Raw genomic sequence first — 7,525 nt, 5'->3', positions numbered from 1 at the left:
AATGTGAAAGGACCCAAGACCGTTTGGGTACCTAAGAACAAGGCCTAAATTTGTTTTGTAGGTTTATGCATCCGGTGGGACAAGTTAGATAATTGATAGCGGGTGCACAAACCACATGACAGGGGAGAAAGGATGTTCTCCTCATATTAGAAAAATGTTGATCCCCAAAGAGCAATCACATTTGGGGCATATAGAGTCTTCAACAAGGCCGCTAGATTAGTTGAAGTTTCTTATGACTCTATGTTTGATGAGACTAATGGCTCCCAAGTGGAGCAAGTTGATCTTGATGAATTAGATGATGAAGAGGTTCCATGCGTCGCGCTAAGGAACATGTCCATTGGAATGTGTGCTCAAAAGAATCCAAAGAGCCTTCACAAGCACAAGATCAACCATCACCTTCTGTACAAGCATCTCCACCAACTCAAGATGGGGAAATGACTCAAGAGGAAGAGGATCAAGATCAAGACGATGAGCCACCTCAGGAGAAGGACATTGATCAAGGAGGAGATGAAGATGATCAAGAAAAGGAAGATGGGCAAGAAATTCAAGATCCAAGACCACCGCACCCAAGAGTCCACCAAGCAATTCAAAGAGATCACCCTGTCAACTCCATTCTTGGTGACATCCACAAGGGGGTAACCACTCGATCTCGAGTTGCTCATTTTTGTGAACATTACTCTTTTATGTCCTCTATTGAGCTATACAGGATAGATGATGCATTAAGAGATTCGTATTGGGTGGTGGCAATGGTAGAGGAGCTCGACAACTTCACGAGGAATGAGGTATAGCATTTAGTTCCACGTCCTAACCAAAATGTTGTAGGTACCAAATGGGTATTCCACAACAAACAAGATGAGCATGGTTTGGTGACTAGAAACAAATCCCGACTTGTTGCAAAGGGATATTCACAAGTCGAAGGTTTGGATTTTGATGAAACCTATGCACCCGTAGCTAGGCTTGAGTCAATTCGTATATTACTTGCCTATGCTACTTACCATGGCTTTAAGCTATTTCAAATGGACGTGAAAAGTGCCATCCTCAATGGCCCTATCAAGGAAGATGTGTATGTTGAGCAACGTCCCGACTTTGAAGATAGTGAGTATCCTACACATGTTTATAAGCTCTCAAAGGCGCTATATGGGCTCCAACAAGCCCCAAGAGCATGGTATGAATGCCTGAGAGACTTTCTTATCACTAATGGCTTCAAAGTTGGAAAAGCTGATCCTACTCTCTTCACTAAAACAATTGAAAAAGACTTGTTTATATGCCAAATTTATGTTAATGATATTATATTTGGGTCTACTAACAAGTCATCTAGTGAAGAGTTTAGTAGGATTATGATACAAAAATTTGAGATGTCCATGATGGGGGAGTTGATGTATTTTCTTGGGTTCCAAATCAAGTAACTCCAAGAGGGCACCTTTATTTGCCAAACTAAACACATTCAAGATATTCTCAAGAAGTTTGGAATGAAGAATGTGTCGGTGTCTATTGTCCGACCGCACACCCGGGGGTACCCTCGTGGTGCTTTTGGGTAGGACAGTGTCGCTGATTGTAGCTCAATGGTTCGTGCCAGAAGCACAAGAGAGAGGGTCAGGCGATTTTCTACAGGTTCGGGTCGCTTTGAGAGGCGTAATACCCTACTTCCTGGGGTAGCCTTGTATGTGTGGTGTGTTTACAAGTGGTGTTTTCCGAATGGAAAGGTGCTCATGAGATGAAAATGATGGGGTTCCCCTAGGCCTTATATACACGATCGTGGGGCACTCCCTACGCACATGCTGATCACACTCTTCTAGCTTATCTCCTATCAAATAGCGAACTGACTTTGCTTATCTTAAGGAAGACCCAAAGGCTTCGTCTCGATCTATCTCCGGCGTTTGAGGGTGTCGGGCGCGGGAAAGATGAATGGCTCCCTCAAGATTATGCCAAATCTGCGGACGATCTGGGCGCGAGCCCATCGCCTTCTTAGGTCGGCCCATTTCAATTGTAGTCTTTGCCCGGCCCATGATGAGACGACCTTACGGGGCGACTGGTTTGTGGCCCCACACAAGGGTTTTTGCCTTCTAGTGGACCCGGGGGATATCTATCCCCCACAAGCCCCAATCTTTGAGTTGATTTTGAAATAATCGACTCAAAGGTTCCTGGTCCTGCCTATGGGTTCGTAGCAAGACTTGATCTTTTGTACCGCTGTTGGGTGCACCCCGAGCTTTGAGTGGATTTAGAAGTAATCCATTCATAGGTCTTCATCCTTTTGCTTTTGAAATCAGCATTTGGCTTCAGAGCATTGTGAATCTGTTGGGTGCACCAAAGGTGCACCCAATGGGTGTAGCCCCCCGAGCTTTGAGTGGATTTTAGAAGTAATCCATTCAAAGGTCTTCATCCTTTTGCTTTTGAAATCAGCATTTGGCTTCAGAGCATTGTGAATCTGTTGGGTGCACCAAAGGTGCACCCAATGGGTGTAGCCCCCGAGCTTTGAGTGGATTTTAGATGTAATCTATTCAAAGGTCTTCATCCTTTTGCTTTTGAAATCAGCATTTGGCTTCAAGGCATTGTGAATCTGTTGGGTGCACCAAAGATGCACCCAATGGATGTAGCCCCCGAGCTTTGAGTTGATTTTGAAATAATCAATTCAAAGGTCTTCATCTTGTGCCGTTTTCAAAACAATTTTTAGAATAACCAGGTGATGCCATCTGTCCATGCCTTGTTAGATCTGGAATCAATTTGATCGGTGACAAGTTGGACATCTGGCTGGTTGAAACAGAGGATCCTCGGCTGGACAACACTCAGCCATGTACTTTAATGCTTCTATTGATTGGACTTGCGCTTCAGTAACCACATTTGGACTTCCTCCCATTTCAGCCGATCTTCTCGTTTTGTCGCGGTACATTCATTGCGTATATTTTGCAGGTATCATCACTTCAGAAAATCTTGAAGTTTTCGGGCGATACACCCAATGGGTGTGCCTAAAGGGTGTCTGCTCCGCGAAAGGTGTTTATCGTGTTGTCCTGAAGTAGTAATTTGATGTGACGGAGGGGTGTAATCATTTGCCTGAGCAGTTGACTTGAGTCCAGCCGGTGTCGTGCTACGTGAAACGGCGCCAGTTGCCTGACTCATTTTCAGGCGGCTTAAATTGCTTATTGAATTCTTGCGACTGTTCGGTGAGCGGGGTAGGAAGTGGACGGTCACTCTTTTGCCTCTTTAAATAGCCCGCTTTCCATAGCTGCTTTCTTCACTCGCCCTTGATCACTTGCTCTCTTCTTCTTCCTCACTTCTCCCCCTTCTGCACGACCATGGGCAGAGGCAAGAGAAGCAAGGGATGGCCTCGCCGCACTGACGGCAAGCGCAAGCGTCCTCCGTGTCCACCCTCGGAGGACTTCGGTGACTCGGAGTACTCGTAGGAAGTTTCCTCCGAGTATGATCGGTCGCCCGCTCCAGCGTCCCCCGTGGCGTCGTCCGAGGACTCAGACGACTCCATGGGGCTGTCCACCGCGGCGCGGGCATACTGGCGATCCATCGAGCGCGCCGGGCTCGATGGGTCAGATGACTCGGAGGAGGCCTCCTCGGAGGAGGTGGAAGACTCCTCCGACTTTGAGGAGTGGAGCAGCGGCGAGGGCAACGACGGCGAGGATGACGGCAGCAGCGGCAGCGACGACGACAAGGGCAGCAGCGAGGGCGACGGCGAGGGCGACGATGACGGCGACGGCAAGGGCGACGACAAGGGTGACGGTATGGGCGACAACGGTGACGGTGCTAACGGCAAAGGCGACGACGACAGCAAGGGCGACGGCGACGGCAAGGGCGACGACAATGGCATGGGCGACGACAGCGGCAATGGCGATGACGGCGATGGCAAGGCCAGCAACATAATGCTGGTGGCGTAAATATTAGTATAGGTAGCAGTAATTAGTAGTAGAATAAGATTGTTTTAGTTGGTAGTGTAGTGTGGTGTAAGTAGTAGTAAAATGTAATGTGATGTAATGACCGAGGGGTGAGGAGGTCGACTGAGGATGAGTTGGTCTCAAGTTTGTAATGATCTCCCCCTATGAATAAAGATGTGGTTCCTTGCTGATCCATTGTTGTAGGCCCTGTCCATGCATCTGGTGGCTCACTAGCATTTTAGAGGTAATGCCCGAGTGATGCTTGCTTTTCTGTGATCTCAACTTTTCCCGAGTTACGGCCTGCCGCTTTGCGCCCGACTTATCGTGCCAACCCATACTTCTACTGACACCCCCTTGAATTATGAACCCTAGTTCTCATTTTTTCCTCCGCCGCTTTCCCATTTCCTGAGTTCCTGAATCCACCCGCATCGTTTGAGGGACCACGATTGTAACACCCCTAGAGTTACTGGCATTAAAACTTGAGCATAACAACATATGCATTGACATTTCATGTTGTTTGTTACACCTAGAATGCATCTACTAGGTAAAACTTCAAAACAAGTGTGATGTGGTGGCTTGAAGTACTCTTGACCCTAGGGTAGGGTGCTTAACCCTGGGATTTGGGCATGTGGGTAATAGTAAACCAAAATGAGTAATACCTCAAAAGTCATTGGAAAGGTTCATAAGATATTTAGTTTGATGGAATTAAGTGGCACAAAAACCCTACAGTGCTCAAAACCCTAAAAGGAACCATAGAAAACCCTAATTGGTATCCTAGGGGGGTGAATTCAAATTCTATACACTTTTGGACCAAAATGTAAATATCAAAGTAGTAGAACATAAAAAACCAAGTAACTTTTACATTGGAGGATTTTCAAGTGGTATGGAGTAATTTAGACTTAATGGCAAAAAGTCCCAAGCACACTTATGTGGCTAACTCTAAACTTCAGTGAAATTGAGCCAACTTTGGAGCTTTGTATTTCTTAATTCATGAGGAATTTGCCCTAGGTCAATACATCAATCTTGTAGAGCTATGATAGGAGCACAACTTTGATTAAGTGACTAAGCATTAGTGCTATACAAAAATTGAAGATAAATGGACATGAAGCTGGACTGTCAGTCACTATTAAAGACTGAATTTTGACTGGCAGTGAAATCAGATGAACTTTGTGATCGAATTGTGGGGGATTTAGTCGATCTTTGTGTAGGACCTTTGTAACAAAGTTGTAGCTGGATTATAGATCAACAACTTTGCTGTAGAAGGATTGGTGAGTTGCTACACAAAAGTTTGAGAATCAAGCCCTCTAACTCGCTCTGTCAGGCGCTCTGATGAATGGTTTCGATGGTACAGTACTGAACAAGATTAGGTGCAGTGTATCTCGCCGGCGGTGATCCCCGCGCCTGGATTCGCGCTGGTGCTGCGATTCGTGCCCGGTGGCAAGAGGATACTGACTCGGGGTAAAAGATCTTGGCGCTGGGATGAGCTCGGACCCTGTCACCGGACTGTTCACCATACCCACTTGCCGGCGACGTGGCTGTGCGGCCGTCGCCGTGGCTGATGCCGTTCATTCGGTTGCGCCACACATTAGGCTGTTTTACCACGTCGTCGCGAGTCGTGGAGAGCAACCAGTGACCACCGTAGCTCATTAGCTAGTGACCGCCACGGTAGCTCACGCTAGTAACTTACCTCTCTCTCAAGCCGCTAGCGCGTCTTCCCCAAATTGGGCGCCACCGCTGTTGATCTCTATAAATTGAGTGCATAGCTAGCTTCGCTAGGTTGTTACGCACCCAGTGCATCGCTCCTCGCCTCCAATCGTCCACTGTAGCGCCTTAATTCGGGATTTCCCCCAAATCGATTTTACGCGCCGCCGTGAGCTTCTCACCGTGGCCAACCATCTACAGGTTGGTTCATGCCTCTCTGCTTGGTGTTCTAGCATCCCTTAAGTCTCCTGTTGCTCATAGACCCGATTGATTGAACTAGACCGCGTTGAGTCATCTAGAACACCTCAGTTTTCCCTTGGGTCTCGCCGTCGTCGTGAACAGAAGAATTCCGAGCCAGATTCGTGCAATTGATGGAGGGATTTGGGTTGCCAGGGGTGGGATTAGGTGTCAACCAAGTTAGAACCCTAGTCGTTGCGTATTCTGGCCGGTATAGGTTCACCGGAGCGCGCACGTCGTCATTCACCGACGGGGACCTAGGTCTGTGAAGAAACATAAGTACATGGGCTTAAGTGTGAACGTCAGTGAGACAGATGAATAGTGCGTAGGGATTCTTAACCAGTTATTCGAATCGTTGGGGTCATCTGCGCAAAGTCGCCAGCGCGGGCGCGCTCACGGGCACATTTGCGTGGTTATGGGCCGGTTTGGGCTAGTTTCAGCCCAGCACTATTCATTCTTTTCCTTTTTCTTTTTCTACCAGGCTTAGGAAATTTATAGGAAATTCTAGAAAAATGATAAAATCATGGGACCAATTTTACTGGACTCCTAAATTCCTCTAGTATTTAATAAAAATGTTTTCAAGATGTTTAGTCCCAACTAGAAATTATTTGGCATTTAAAGATGCCTAAACCTAGCCTTTTAGAATTTTAGAATTAAATTGGTAGCTCCAAAAATAATGAAACTTTTTGAGTAAGCTTGATTATTAATTAAAACCCTTGGGTAAAGTTTGGCATGATTTGGACATTGTTTGATCCCAACCCAAGAAACTAGCTTCCTAGGATATAACTTCCTAACCCTAATAGAGTCCTAAACTAGGAAACTCCCGTAGCTAGTGGGCACTGTGAAGGAAAGTTATATTCAAGACACAACCTAATGTGTTCCTATTGTAACTGCATATTCATATCATCACATGAGCATTCATGTACCTGTATTGTTATGTATAGAAAACGAAGAAGTAGTAGTTGAAGAAGAAGTTGCATCGCAAGCTGAAATTCCACTTGTTAAGAACAACTTCTACTTTGATATATGTGGAACAGATCCTGAGCCTCCTACAACACAAGGCAAGCCCCGGTGCATTTACCCTTCCTTGTTATTTCAAACTCTTTGTCACTTGAAATGATGCATTAGGTGATAGGAGTTGGGTGATAAACAATTGCTACATTTCCTTCCTTGGAACTGTTTACCATTCCTTGATACCTGTTTTGCTTAAAAGTTTTTGATGCTTAGTCTTGCTTTAGAAAACAAAATGTTTTGTTTTAAACAAAGATGGTGCTTCATATGGGATGGGAAGTTTTCAAAAGAAAAGACTTGATGGTGAATCCATCATGGCCATGATGGGTTCAACATATGAAAAGATGTACCTCTACCAGGTACCAAACTTTGGGTTTAAATGATAAAGACGAGACCAGGCAGGTGACTTGCACGAGAAGGAAGTCTCGGTGTAGTGTCTCCGTCTGAGTAGCTTAAGGACCGTGTCGATGTGGGCCTGGTGATCGAGGACCCTTTAACTGGACACATGGCTCGTCATGGGTAAGCTTTGCCTCGATCGGACCAATACCAGAAAGGCCACCATGCAATGGGAGTGGAGAGATGGCGAGAGTAGCGTGTACCCTCCGTGGCAAGAGGCTGGACGGTGGTGTATCTGTGCTCTCGGTTGGCATGGACCCATTCTGGTATTGAGAAACCCGGTGGCGAGTTGACATATGCAA

The sequence above is a fragment of the Zea mays genome, chromosome 1, assembly GCF_902167145.1.
Source record: "Zea mays cultivar B73 chromosome 1, Zm-B73-REFERENCE-NAM-5.0, whole genome shotgun sequence".
Taxonomy (NCBI): domain Eukaryota; kingdom Viridiplantae; phylum Streptophyta; class Magnoliopsida; order Poales; family Poaceae; genus Zea; species Zea mays.
This window is presented reverse-complemented; position numbering follows the sequence as displayed.